Below are 14,609 nucleotides of genomic sequence, written 5' to 3'. Positions count from 1 at the left end.
TAAGGAGTAAAGAGACACAACATCTGTAACTTACTCTCAAATGGTTCAGAAAAATATGAAACTGTACTTATAAATGTTAAACATAGATATAGAGTTGCTGTACTTGTGTCTTTTCTATATGTTTAAAATTATTTCCAAATAAAATGTTTTTTAAAAATCCAATTTTATAACTAGAAAAGACCAACACTGTAAATATTGAGACTATCTAATTGATTTATCAATAAATAATTCAGCCCCCAAAGTGCAACTTTCCCCTAAATTATATTAAAACATCTTGCTTCCGTTCTTTTCTCTGATTTTGAGGAAATTTTTGCATCCAGGATATCACATTCAAGCCAGATTCCTCAAATTCGAAGATCTCAGCAACATAACATGACTGTGTGGTGGCATTCGCTCACTGAGCAGCACTTCCCTGTGAGCTCTCTGTTTTACCTGATTAGTGATATTTAGAACCTCCGTAATATAGCTTGATTTTCTTAAGCATAAAATACAAATCTTTCTGCTTTAGACTGAAAAGTAGCTGAGGAGTGAGAATCACCTCCTCATTTTTTGCTTTAGTCAGAACCATATTGTCTTGTTTTAACATCTCCCAAGGATATGAAGCAGCTGACGGTAACTTTTCACTTTCCTGCAGCATACAAGAGTTTTGTAGAATACGCTGCCGATGGTTTTCTCTACCTTAAAAATCCATGCTATTTATTTTGTCCCCAAATCAGTGGTTTAATAAATGCCACAGTAAAACAATATCATTAAATTATGTTAATATTTAATGTCTTCTTTGAGAAGTCCAATTTATAATGAAAACATTAAAATTGATTTTCCTTTTCCTCCAAAGAAAGAAATACAACAGGAGAACTCTGTGCCTTTGAGATCTCACACTATAAATGAGGCTGGATGTAGATAGAAGGAGCTTTGCTTGCACATCATCTACTAACAGCCTGCTGGGAAACATGGGGAAGTACAAGGAGCCTTCTGACTGTGGCGTCTAGGAAGGGTCTTGGGTCGGAGCTGTCCCAAAAGAAGAGATAAAATGGACCCAGATGTGAACAGAACGTCCAACACAGAAAGAAAAGCCGGAGCCAAAACCTGGAGTTGGGGGAAACTTGGGAGCTGATTGGGCTGCATTGAGTGGACTTGTGTGGTCAGAACATGGTGGGCTGGGGCCAGGCAATGGAGAGGAGCAGGAGATACACCTAGAAAGGCAGAGGCACCCTGGGGTGACTTGGATGTCTTGGGATGATGTTGAATGCCAAGCCAGTGACCTGTTTCTGGAGATGATGGGACAGGAGAGGGTTTCAAATAGGATGGTAATGTTACTAGAAATGTGTTTATGGGGCTGTCTCTGGCAGCAGTATGTGAAATGGGTCAGGGCTGCGGGTGAGTGAGGGTATTCATGGGTCAGGGAGGCCATCTGGGAGCTGGGAGCAACATTCCCCATCAGCTGCCTTCAGTGGTGATGGGATGGAAAGGGGAGGATTAGTTTGTGTGACTCAACAGGATTTAGGGACTGCTTGTGGAAGGTGGGAGTGAAGGGAAAGTGTGAGATGATTTCAAGGCTTCAGACCTATGAGTTATCCAGGAGAAATACCTAGACATGCCTCTGGCACTGATGTGAAAGTTAGGTTGTGGCATTCCAGGAAGTGAAACTACTGGGAATTGGGAAAGGCACTCAGAGGTCATAAGTCATCGTGATCTGGGACAAAGTATTCCTTAGGCCTTGGACAGATTGGCAATGGAAATTGAGAGGGCAAAAGGGGACTTTTATCTTCTGTGGGAACAGAAAGAACCATCCGGGCTCTGTCCTGCCCTCTCCAGAGCACAGCACAGCTATCCTGGGAGCTCCAACGCTCTTTAACAGGGCTAGTTATCAGTTCCAGCTGTCCAGATATCACCCTAGCATATCGTTTTGCACACATTTGGCTTTAGGTATAGATTTGTGATGTGAATCAGTTAATGATTCTAGAAGGCCTGGAGAAAATAGCTCCCTGCTTAGACAGCCCTCCTAAGTGTAGATTTGCTATTCACCTTTTTTGCTTTTTGGATTTTCCTGCTGTCCTCTTGCATGAGCTTCACGGGAAAAAGGTCAACTAAAAGCATGAAACTCGCAGCCTGTGAACAATGTTCTCTGGGCAGCCCCTGAAGCTCTCTCAGCCTTTGCAAGGATGAACTTACAGCAGGACCCACTTAGCCCCAACCTCTGCACTCTATCCTAGTCACAGAGCCAACAAAGGGGAACAGAAGAAACGGTGTTTCTAGGACTTAGAGTAGGGGATTGACATCTGCAGCAAGGATAAGAGCTCCAAGCCTTGAGCAAGCAGGGAGAGAGGCGTGGGAGGAGAGATAGGGAGTCCTGGGTCACTGTGACATTTCACAGTGCTGAGTCACAGATGTTTCCACCCCCAGAACCTCTAAGGCTACCCCCAGCCTCAGGCCCAGTAGGAGGCCCTGTGCTTTTTTCAGATCCTGCCACTTCACAGGGTCAGACCCTGGAAGTTCAAGTCCCTACCTCTCTGCCTTCCTATAGATTCCTTCCTGATCTACCCTCTCTTCAGAGAAATCTTTCTGTTCTGTGGTGCCAGAGCCTGGCCCCAGACTCAGTGTTATGTATGTACCAACTGCCTTTTTCTAAAGAAGAGTAACCAAAAAAAGTTAAAAACCACTGCACTAGAATGTACCCTCCTACCTGACTCCAAGTCTGACGTAAATTTCTCTTCAGACAAGTTAAACTTATTTACTTCCATCATTTTTCTGTGCCCATTTAAAAATTCTAAATTGTTTTCTGACTCCTTTTCTCACCCTACCTAGATAGCCTACAGATTTTTCTCTTACTGTTTAATAAGTAAGTCCCTGTCTGCCAAGCTTCTTTCATATGCTAGTCCAAGTCATCATCATCTCTCCCCTGGGCTCCCACAAAAACCTCCACCCTGGTCTTTCTGCCTCTGCTCTTCTCCGCCTGCAATCCGTTGTTCATGTGGCTAATGATTAAAGGGCTCTTCTTACTGGGTCAAACAGATGATGTTGCTCTCTTGCTCAGAATCCTCCCTTGGCTTCCTGTCTTACTCCAAATAAAACCCAAACTCTTAAAATAACATACAAAGCCCTACCCGATCTTACCCCTGCTACACCCTCTCTCTGTCTCTTTCCCTGCTCCAGACCCTCCAGTCTTCTTGGGGTTCTCTATCTCACCAAGCTCATTCCAGCCTCAAGGACTTTGCACTAGCTGCCCCCTCTGCTTGGAATATTCTTTCCTAGTCCTGCATGGATGATTTCAATCCCATCTTCAGAGCAATTTCCACAGAGGGTCTTCCTTGACCATCTATACTGCAGTAATACTATACCCACACTGCAGTAATCATTTGCTGCCTCTTCACCCTGCTGGTTTAATTTCTGCAGTTTTTTATTTGTCTCCCTCCACCAGAGAGTAAGATTTTAGGTTGTTTTGTTCACTGCCATATTCCGAGAATCTGGCACATAATAGATGCTCAATAAAAATCACTGTTGCTAGAGTGTGATGCTGATAACACCAAGGTCAATGGTTCCCTTAGTGCTAGAAACCCAAAGGGGAAAAAAAAAAAAAACTCACTGTTGGATGATCAGTTGAATGAATGAATGGATGAATGTATCAATCAAAGTAGTTCAACACAATAAAGGCTCCTTGCTTTTGGTGTGTCACGGTTAACCTGGGGCCATGGCTGTGGGGTAATAAAGAGATTAGTGTTTTTACAATTGATCTGGTTGGGGGTGGAGCTGGGGGTGGGGGACAGAGATGGAGCTGTTTGGATTCCGTGTTGTTGTGAAATTGCCCTGAGGTGGTAGATCTTTGTTACAGCAGATTAAATCAGCTACTTTAGGCCATACCTTTTCCCAAAGACATTATTCAACAAGGCATTAATTGAGCATCTACTAAGGCTGGGCACTGTGACAGTTCCTGGACTAACTCAATCTCTTCTTGTCATTCTTGAGCAAGAGTTTCATCCATAGGGGCGCACATACCTAACACGGAGCTGGCCTTGGGAAGTGCCCAACAGGGGGACTGGGGCCAGTGCAAAATGAACCAATTTGGAAGGGGAGAACCAGTCCTAGGGGAGGTGGCAGCAGCTCTGAGAATGGGTACCCCTTCCTACTGGGGCCCCTATCTGGCAGTCTCTTCACTAATCTGAACAGGCCGGCAGCAGGGTGGGAGAAGGAGAATCTCCTTATACTTTCTGGATGCTCCTGCTTCATTTTACCTCATTTAATCCTCAGAAGACTGAGATACTTTCTTATTTTCTCCATTTTAAATATGAATAAGCTGAAGTTCAGAGATTTGAAGCAATGGGCCCAAAGTCCCATGGAAGATAAGTATCAGAGCCAGAGTTGGAGCTCAGGTTCCTGTAGTGACAAAGGTCTTGCACTTTCAGCACCTCCTCTAAGACAGGGAAAGGAGTCCAAACCCTGCGTCTAGTTTGGAACCTAGAAGTTAAGAGAAAGGGATACATTGAAGGACTTCTAAACTCACTGTTAACGTTTGAAAGAGGACACTAGAATCATAATCTAAGGAAGTGGACTGGGGACCCAGAGCTGAGATAAATAGTTTGTCTTGGGGAAAGGAAATAGAGTTGTGGGAGGGAGGGCAGTTGCAGCAAGAGATAGCAGACTGTCCTCCATCAAGGCTGTTTGTGTCCCTGTTCTCCACTTCTCTTCCTGAAGGGAGGTAATCACACCAGACTTGAGGGGTTTAGAGCATCTATTGATAGATGAGAACCTGAAGCCCAAGAAAAGTAAATGATTTCCCCAGTGTCACATAATTAGTGGAAAAATGAGGTCTGAAACACAGATCGCCTGAGAGCCACCCAGTACAGCACTTCCCTCTCCTGCTCCCCAAGCCTTGATTTACTCAGAGGAAAGGATGGAAATGTGGGGGTGCCCAGTGAGAATAATCTAGTCTCCTGAGAAGGAGAGAACCTGGCAGGGCGAGATAGGGTGCTGTGGGGTAAGGGCAGAGGAGATGGAACACTGCCTTGAAGAAAGGGCTTGGAGGAACTCCAGCAACACAGGGGTGGAAAGAACAGTGTGTTCTATGAAACCAGGCATCTCCCAGCAATAAAACCACACCCTGAAGTCAGCTCTGAGAGTCTACTGCCTTGGTCTCTCCTGGGCCTTTCTCCCATGGCTGTCTTTGTGTTCCACTGTGTTGTCAGTAGGATGCCAGAGGAGGAAAACACAAGAAACTAGGAATTGCAGTGATAACTCCCAAGTGAACCTCTGGCATTGCCCAGATGGAGGATGAGGGGAGAAGCCTGTTGAAGGAAGGTAGTTATGCAGGACCTAGTTATCTGTTTTCTCATTTGTTCCTTTGAAATAGAGATACTTCATCAAGGCAGGCCGTAGTCCCCACCTCCACCTCCATTACTGCCAGCTGCACTGGGCTGTCATATTGGAGCTCCAGTTGCCATGTACCAAATTGTGTTTGCCATCAGTTGCTGTTCCTGGGAGCCTAGGCCCCCTGACGTTCACCTGTGTCTCAGTAAGTGCGTCGCTGGCAGCTGGCTCCCATGACGTGCAGAGGCAGATGCAGATTAAAGCTCCTGTCTTAAATCTGCTAGCAGCTTGCGAGTGCCAGTGAGTACCCTGGCTGGACCTGGTTGCTGGAGTAATGGGATTGTTTCCATGGCCTCCCAGTGACTAAGCCCCAGAAAGTCAACAGTGGGCTCCTTTCGAGGAAATAAGGGTCATTTTTGCATCATTTTGCCTCCACTCTTGCTGCTCCTGAAAGCCAAGCTCCCAGGGCCCAAGGTGACTGACCCCTGTGGGTGATGATAAGCCCACAGTCTGGGCTTAGGCCATCTGGTGCTGACGTGGCTGGCAGGGTTTTTTTCTTCCCTGTTAGTCAGGGCAAGTCCAGTGCCTGGTGTCCATCCCTCTCCTCCTCATGACCTCACCTCTCCTCTTTTGTGCTTTCCTGTTCTCAGGATCCTTCACTTTCCTCAGCAAGGGCATATCCCAGTGCAGGATTTCTCTTCTCACTATGGCGAGTCGTCTTCCTTTTTGAACCTAAGCCACTTTCAGAAGTTAGGGTCACTGCACTGTCAGGGATGACCAATGGGCCCTCCCTTCATGTCACTCCCCTACACCTCCCACCCCAGCTTCAGACGTGACTCCTTAAGGAGTACCCTTCCTGAGCATTCCACCCGGCACTGACACCTCAGACTTTTTGTACCGACAGAGTTCATTCACCTGCAGACTTCTTCCTCCATCCCAACACCCACGTGACTGTCAGACCCAGACGGTCAAAATATAACTACTGCCCGAGAAGTTCTGCAAGTCAGGCACAGCCCAAGAAAGGACTCTACCAAGGTCACATAGTAGCTCCTCATTCTTCAGCATCCTGCTTTATCCAAGGAGGTGTAAAGAGTGAGGTTAGAGACCTGTAAAGCCCTCATCCTACCCACAAAACCCTCCAAATTTTGTTCTCAGATTTCCTGGAAGATATTCTTGCTGGAGTGTGATAGCCTGGGCTTCCTTGTTTTCACTGCTCTTTTTTGACCATGAGATTTCACATGGCAGGAGCCCTCATGGGCAGGAGAACAAGGTGGAAAGTGGCTCTGGTGGCAGAAGGCCATCTCAGGGAGGATCTTTATCTGTGCACGTGGTAGCGAGGGGGGTGGTCGTGCACACCTAGATAAAATGGTGTGTTGGGAACCTGTATGCCTTTCAGAGCGTCTCCTTGTGTAAAAAGTACACAGCACCAGGTGGATGGGAGTGTGTATGTGAGCGTTATGAGAAAGAAATTCTAGGAGATGTGCTCTGGCCAGTTCATGGATGCATCACGATGAGCAATGTAAGAAATGTTCCCCTGAATGTCTAACTGAGCAGGAAGTCCTGGCTGTGCTTCTGTAATTGAGCTTATCAGAAGTGAATTTCTTGTGAGGCCAGCCACGAGAGCAAAGGCAAAGAGCAGCAGGTAAGAATCAAAGACAGAGAATTGGCCTTGACAGCAGCTTGTCTTTCTCTCTCTCCCTCCCTCCCTCCCTCTCTCCCCTCCTCCCTCTCACCTCCCCTCTCTCCTGCCTCCCCATACCTCCAGCTGAAGTACTGAAGTTACTGGAGTGCAACCAAGGATCTTAGTTTGAGGCATGTCTTGAATGGCTTTCTGAAGTATTTTCTGGGGTTTCAAGCATGAAACAGATTGTGTTTTGGTCAGGACATAGATTTGGCATCTGAAACAGAGAGACCTAAGTTAATAGTGGCCTTAGTCAGTAGCCTATTTCTCCCTCACTCAGAAGACTTGGCAAACTGGTGTGATGGTCCACGTCGTCAGGGACCCACACCTTCTTTCTTGGTGCTCTGCCATTTTCAGTATGCACTGTCCATCTCATGGCCAAGATGGCAGTTCCAGCTCCTACTGCCATGCCCACAACCCAGTGAGCAGGAAGGAGGGAGGGGAAAGGCCAACCAGGAAATTACATATACCACCTCCATCTTATCTCACCAGCCAGGACCTAGACGTGTACCACATGTCTCAGCCAAAGAGGCTCAGAAGAGTAGTTTTGAGCTAAGTGGACACATGCTCAGCTAAAAAGTCTATTCCTACATAGGATCTTACCTTCTTATAATTTGTAGTCTTGTTTTTATACAGGTGCTAATTACTGAGCTCCTGCAAAGCAAAGTGCATGCTGCACGCACACTTAACAGCTGGGGGACACAAAGATGAATTAGGTGGAGCCTCTGGTCCTAAACAGTTGGGAGTCTACCCTCTCAGGTGTTACTCCACCTACAAACAACAGACTACTTGTATCCAAGTTATTTTTTATTTTAGCAGCTCACATGGGCAATTTTATACAAAAAGGAAGTAGTCATTAATTAATAATAAGAATTTTGATCTAAAAGTTTTCACTTACTTGGTAAGTTTGGTGCTAATCCCTGTTTCATTTCTTAGGACCACACACATCACCCAAAATGCAAAAACTTCTTTAGGAAACAAGCACACAAGCCTTACAATTGCATTACCCATAGCTAGAATTTACTAGAATGATAACTCTTTAATGTAGGGGGGGAGTAACCATACTTAGTAGAGACCCAAGCATGAGGAAATGAAGAGGAGAGTCCAAAGTTATCTCTTTACAGATTCCCTGCCCATTCCCACCTCTACAACTTTGTGCATATGGTATATTGACCTTCTACCTGGTGTGTCTACTCTGTGCTAGTCAACCTACAAGGCCTAGCCCCAGGCCCTTCTTTTCCATAAAGCCTTTCAGGCCTTTGTATCCTCTTTTATTTTGTCAAACCTGCACTGCTTAGCTCTTATATTGTCCCTTGGTTATGAGTCTCATTCTGAAACCCACACTATAAGCTTTTTAAGGGTAGAGACCTCCATCACAGCAAAGTTGGGCATGTTAAATTCTAGAGTAGCCCATGTCAGGCTGCCATATTGTTTCTGTAGCATGGTTTGGTTTTGTAGATGAATGTGGACATGGAGTTTGAGGTAGATAGCTCCCCTTGAGTCAGAGTCCCCTGCCTAGCCATCCAGGAAGCCCAAGGGCCCTCAGTGATCCAGTGGGGAACGTTTATGGTCAGGTTAGATTAGAATGGGTTGGCAAGAGCTCCCCAGGCAATCCAGTCCCATCATACCAGAAAATGAAATTCCCCTATTCTTTTAAAAGCCAGGCATAGAACATAGTGGCTCTACTTTAAAGTCTCAAATGTGTTAATTTTTTTCAAAAAGAAAAGAAAAAAATCAGATTCTCGCACCCTGCCCCCTTAATCTGTTCCAAATGAGGATGTTCAGGAGAAAAACTCCCAAGAACCTACTCTGTTTAGGAAAATTGGTTTCTGCTGTGGATTAGGTCTGGGATGGGGAATGGAGTTAGGAAAATATATGGAAGCTGACAAAAGAGTTGGTTTGTGTTTAGAAAAGGATTCGGGTTGTTTTCGGGTTTTGAGTTACAGCTTGGGTGGGTTTGAAGAAGCAGAAAAGCACCTCAACCTGCAGCCTTTGTGGGCTTCTCATTCAGCAACTCCTGCCTGGGCCAGTACCTGTTCAAGATGCCTTGCGTGGCAGGCTGGCTGGGAAACCATCCTTCATAAACAACTCTCCAGGGGACACAGGAGTGATAACAGAGGTTTTAAGTGGGAGCTGAGCTGCCTTAAGCACTTAAGGAAAGGCCCTGCCCGAATCTGGTCCTGGGATTCTTTTTTTGGTTTTTTGTTTCTTTTTGGTTTTTTAATTTTTATTGAATCATAATTGATTATACATATTTTTGGGATTCAGCATTGACATGTTGATCAAATCAATATTACTTGCATATATATTGTTACAAATCGTACTTAATCTTTATGCCCCTTGTCCAGTCTTTCCTGATCCTCCTCTCCATCCCCTCTCCCCCCTCTAATTACCCTTGATTTCTTCTCTCCTTCTGGAAGAGTAATGGTTACTCTGTTGATTTGTTGCCTAGATGATCCATCCAATGCTGAGAGGTGTGTTCGGGTCCCCCAATATTATTGTAGAGCAGATGCTTCTTCTGTCACTCTAGAATGAGCTTTGTGGAGAGGGACATCCTCTTTTCTTTGGTCTCTGCTGGTGACTCTCCTTGTGTCAATGCACTCCAGTGGCTGGTGGACCATCTGCATGGTGTTTGCGGTGTCTAGCTGCTTTCACGGCAGCTATACTTATTGTGGTGGCTGTGGTGGGCCATGCACATGGAGGTGATGTTTTTGGCATGCTCCTTACCTAGTTGGTGGTGGCAATGGCAGTATGCCTGTTTGTGGGCAGAGGGTCCGGTCCCTGGGTCCATGCCTCAGGGCCCTGAGCAGGCCCTGTGTTGCTGGCGGTGTGCCTGGTTGTGGGGAGGTGTCTGGTCCCTGGCTCCACCCAGGACTCTCTTTACCTAGGCAAGTGAACACTCAAAGTTTTCAATTTGATTACTCTGGTCTTATTATTTCTCTAACCTCTTCTCGGGCTGGGTCACAGACCCTTCACACCCGTCCTGTTGCAGGTTGTGAGCTAGATAATTGGAAAAAGATTATGGGTACTGTTGGGAAGGTTGACATGCTTTATTCGGATGCGAGCTCAGCCAGCCAGTGGATCAGAGCCATTGCCTTTTATTTTTTATTTTTTTCTTTTTGTGGCCGGTAAGGGGATCGCAACCCTTGGCTTGGTGTCACCTGCACCGCGCTGAGCCAGTGAGTGCACCGGCCATCCCTATATAGGATCTGAACCTGCGGCCTCAGCGCTCCCAGCGCTGCACTCTCCTGAGTGAGCCACGGGTTTGGCCCCGAGCCATTGTCTTTTATACCAGAGTACACAATAGTGGCAGAAAGCCAAGAAGTACATGGGCACACGTGTGCAATTATACCACTCTTACATAACGTATTCACAACAGACATGCTGAGTCACATTCAGCCAGTTATGAGGTGAGGGAGCCTGACCAATCTGTCTCCATTTTCCTCACACTCCACCCCTTGAGGGTCCCTCACCATACAGTCTACGCATCTGGAGTCTTCCACGATGTTCCCTTAGCGAGGATAGCTGACCTTTGCATCCATAAGCCGTAGCAGCAATATAGGCTGTAGCAGTATGCTACTAAGACACAGGCTCCGTCTCCTAGTATGGCCAATACTCACCTCCGTGAAGAGGACATACTGGCCCAACATTCCTGGAGGGCATTCCCTGTCAATTTTGGAACTTTATGAATTTCACTAGTTAATTGTTGTAAGGCCTGAGTAACTTTATGAATTAGCAGGGATATATATATATATATGTATATATATATATACACACACACAGCATTCTGTTCCAAGGAGGGCATATATCCCTCCGTGGGAGGTCGTTAACATATCCAGGGCCATTCAATTTGGCAAAACCACTTTTCTCATTTGATACAGCTCATGATCTAAAAGAGTCAGTGCATGATGAGTTTGATTTAGGGCTCTGGCAATATGATCAGCCAATGCAGTTATTTGCCATTCAAACACTAAAGCAGCTCCTTGGGGTAAAAAAAAGCCAGTGGGTTTTATTCAATATGTTTTATTTGGTATCTAGCTTTAACAATGTCCCAGTTAAAGGGACACCAACCCAATGTTGTATATACTGAAGCCAGTAGGTAAGGAGTACCCCAAGTGCACCTGCCTGTCCAATTTCGTGGGAGATATGGCCATCCATAGCTTCCACATGCCCATAATATTGCCTGTGGTACTGGTAGTCCACCAATAGTCCTTGATCTATTGATAGTGTCATGACTTATCTCTTGACATTGGGGACTGAGAGTCCAACCCACAACCTCCGTTCCTATTGTATATTCAATACACCTTGAAGCTTGTCCCCATAGCTCTACCCTTTTAGCTATTAGCCATGAAAACCCATCTATACACTATACCCTTCCCAAGGTTTACTAGAATTCAGGCAGGCTCTTACTTCCTTCACTATATGTTATTTAGTGGAAGTCTATGCAGAGTCATGAGGAAAATCCTGAAGAAACCATGTCCAGTTAGTATTCATCATTGGGATGATTTTCCATAGGAATCCCGCAGCCACACTGGTGGGAAACTCGGTGCATATCCAGCAAGCAGACACATTGGTCCCAACAAACATATGTATGTGCCCAGTTGACTATGGTGTTAGCAGCCACAAGACTATGGGCAAAAAGACAAAAGTGTTACTGGTACTAATAGAGGTTGCCCCTCTGGTAGAATACATGCCAATTTACCATCCCGAGAAAGGATGGTTGTAGGAATACGTATCTTACCTGGTTTGTGAAACCATACATTATCAGCTAACACTGGATCTGTAGGTTCTACATATAACAGTATAGGGGAACTCATAACTGGCTATAATGATAATATTCCAGGCCATGTTATCTTTACTTGGGGAGGCCATGTACTTATCACCCAAGGTGAGACTTTCAAGTCTTCTTCCAGTCCTTTCCCCCAAGGTCCAGTTAGGCCTACCCAGCATGTATGGGGGACTTCTGTTTTCCAAGGCCATTCCCACTGTACCGTCTGTCCTTGTTGTAAACAGATTGGGGCTGGTAAGAGGATATTTCCATTCTTACCGTATCCTGGTTTCAGGAGATCATTCTTAGCAGTAACTTGTAATTGAATAGGTGCAGCGACCCTATGTAATAGAGCCTCCACTGGAGATAGTCCGCCTTTACGAGGTCTCTCGTTTAGGTTTTGAACCATTGACCATAAATGCCATGTTCACCCCTTCAGAGATGGGGGCTGGCAGATAGCCTTAATCCTCTTTTCAGAAGACCACTATACCATTCAGTCATTCCTGCTACCTGGGGGTGAGATGGTACATGTAATTTCCATTGTATTGACAGTTGTGATGCCGACTTCTGTACTTCTTGTCCAGTAAAGTGGGTTCCATTATCACTTTCTATGACCAGGGTTTGGCTCTATGGCTATTCAATGCCTTTATAGTATGTACCTGGACTGAGGCCTTGCAGTGCTACACAAATAGAAGTCCTGTAGCCGTATCTATGGCTGTGAAAACATACCTGGAATTCTCTGATGTAGGAAGCAGTCCCACAAAATCCACCTGCCATCCAGTAAGGGACACACTTCCTCTAGTTATTTGCCCATTAGTATGCGGTACCTGTTGGGGGTATGGGCTTTCATAGGTGCTCACAACAGGTGTTCACTACATCTTCCCATTTTATAGGCAGGGCACATCTTCAAGCTGCCATCCACATGGTTTTGCTACCAGCATGCTGCATCCATCAGTGTAACCACTGGGTTACATCAGTGGCTGGGGCTATTTCCAGCCATCTTACCTTAGCCAGTGCATCAGCTTCATCATTGCCTGGGCTGGCTAAGAGGAAATGTCCTGAGACATGGGAAAGAGTTAGTCCTTTTCATGTCCTAATTCCCACAGCTCTTGTCACATGGCTTGTCCTCACAGGGATTGGTGGCCTACCATCCACTGTTGGTATTTCCAGGTAGATATCCAAAGGGTAAGACCTTGTATACTACCCAACTGTCTGTATGTATAGTCAATGGCCTGGGTTCATTTTTAATCATCATCCATACTGCTCTTAATTCAGCCCATTGACTATGTTGCCTTATGCAATTTTCATACCATGTGGTATCTGTTAAGGGCTGGACAGCAATGGCCATCCATGATACTGAGGGGCCCATGCTGGAGCGACCTGTATACAATGCTTGTTCTGCAGTAGGTCCCTGTCCTTCATGGAATGGTGTGATCTCTACCTTCAGGGGTAGGGGTTGTGTCAAGGTCTCCACTACTTCTACTGCTCCTAAGACAGTTTGTAGTTCATTTGATAGAGGGCTTGTAGATATAGTACTCCTTTGTTCTTCATATGCTCCCCATTTGGACAGAGTGGGGATTTGAGTTACACTTATTTTGTGGGTGGTTGCCTGTGCGTGCAACCAACCCAGTATGGGATATGTCGTCCACACTGGGACCTTCGCAATTCCTGTTATAGCCTCAGTGACCATCAGGGTAGAATACACAGCTGCTAACAGTTTCTCTGTCAGAGACTAACTCATTTCAGCGCCCTTCCAGAGCTAGGACCAAAATCCCATAAGTGTTCAGAATCGGTCCTGTCTTCGCCACAAACCCCATCCTGACCCTTCTTGCATTATATGCACATCTAGTTCAAAAGGCCTAGTGGGATCAGCCACTTGTAAAGCCTGCACTTGCTGTATTGCCCTCTTTGTAGCCCGGTAAGCCCGTTCTACTTCCTCAGTCCAATCTCGGGGGCTCCTTTCTTTGTTAGTGCATACAGCAGCCATATGGGGTACAAAAGCCCTCCAATACCCAGGAAGTCCCAAATATGCCCGCAGCTGAGCTACTGTTGAGGGCTGGGGGTGTGCTTGTATTTTGTCTATAATAGCTTCTGGGATGACTCGCATCTTACCTGACCAAACAACTCCCAAGGATTTGACTGACAGCCCAGGTCCTTGTACTTTTGTTGTGTTCATGGCCCACCCACATCGCTCCAAATGACCTAACAGCATTGGGGCCACCTGAGTTAAATCTGCAAGAGAATCAGAGGTTAGTAAGACATCATTTATGTAATGAAACATTGTAACCATGTTGAGCCTAGTCTACTTGCCCATGTTCCCAGCCACTAAATCATGACATATGGTTGGGCTATGCAGGTATCCTTGGGGTAACACCTGAGGTCAAAGCAAATTGATCTTGGCTATCGGCCAAGATCAGAATAGAGAAAAAAAGCATTTGCTAAGTCCAACACGTAATGATAAGTTCCTAGCTGAGTTGTCAGCTGATCCATTAAAGCCTGAACTGAAGGCATGGCTACATGCAAGAGGCACTACTTTATTCAGTTCTCGATAATCCACAGTCATCCTCCAGGTGCCAGCAAATTTTTTCACTGGCCATACTGGGGCATTGAATGGGCTATGCTCTGGATGAATAATGCCCACTTTCTCTAACTCCAATACAGTGGCACCTATCTCTGCACATCCTGCTAGTAGGCAATACTGCTTCACATTGACTACACGTCTTGGCTAGGTTAACACCTGTGGGTCATGTTTAGCATATCCCTGTAACACAGGCTTTACTGTCTGTATCTGCAGCTGAAATTCTCCAACTGTGGTTTGCAAGTGCAAACCATAAAGTACATATATACCCAAGATATATT

At 45.7% G+C, this 14,609-nt stretch overlaps 1 protein-coding gene across 5 annotated transcripts in view; it reads left to right on the top strand.

Annotated features, from left to right (window-relative positions):
* Positions 1-14,609, top strand: part of THADA (THADA armadillo repeat containing) — a 340,163-nt gene that overhangs the window by 297,935 nt on the left and 27,619 nt on the right. The window lies entirely within an intron of this gene.

This window comes from Cynocephalus volans, chromosome 14 (assembly GCF_027409185.1).
Source record: "Cynocephalus volans isolate mCynVol1 chromosome 14, mCynVol1.pri, whole genome shotgun sequence".
Taxonomy (NCBI): domain Eukaryota; kingdom Metazoa; phylum Chordata; class Mammalia; order Dermoptera; family Cynocephalidae; genus Cynocephalus; species Cynocephalus volans.
Note: the sequence above shows the minus strand (reverse complement) of the source record. Positions and strands in the feature narration are given on the sequence as shown.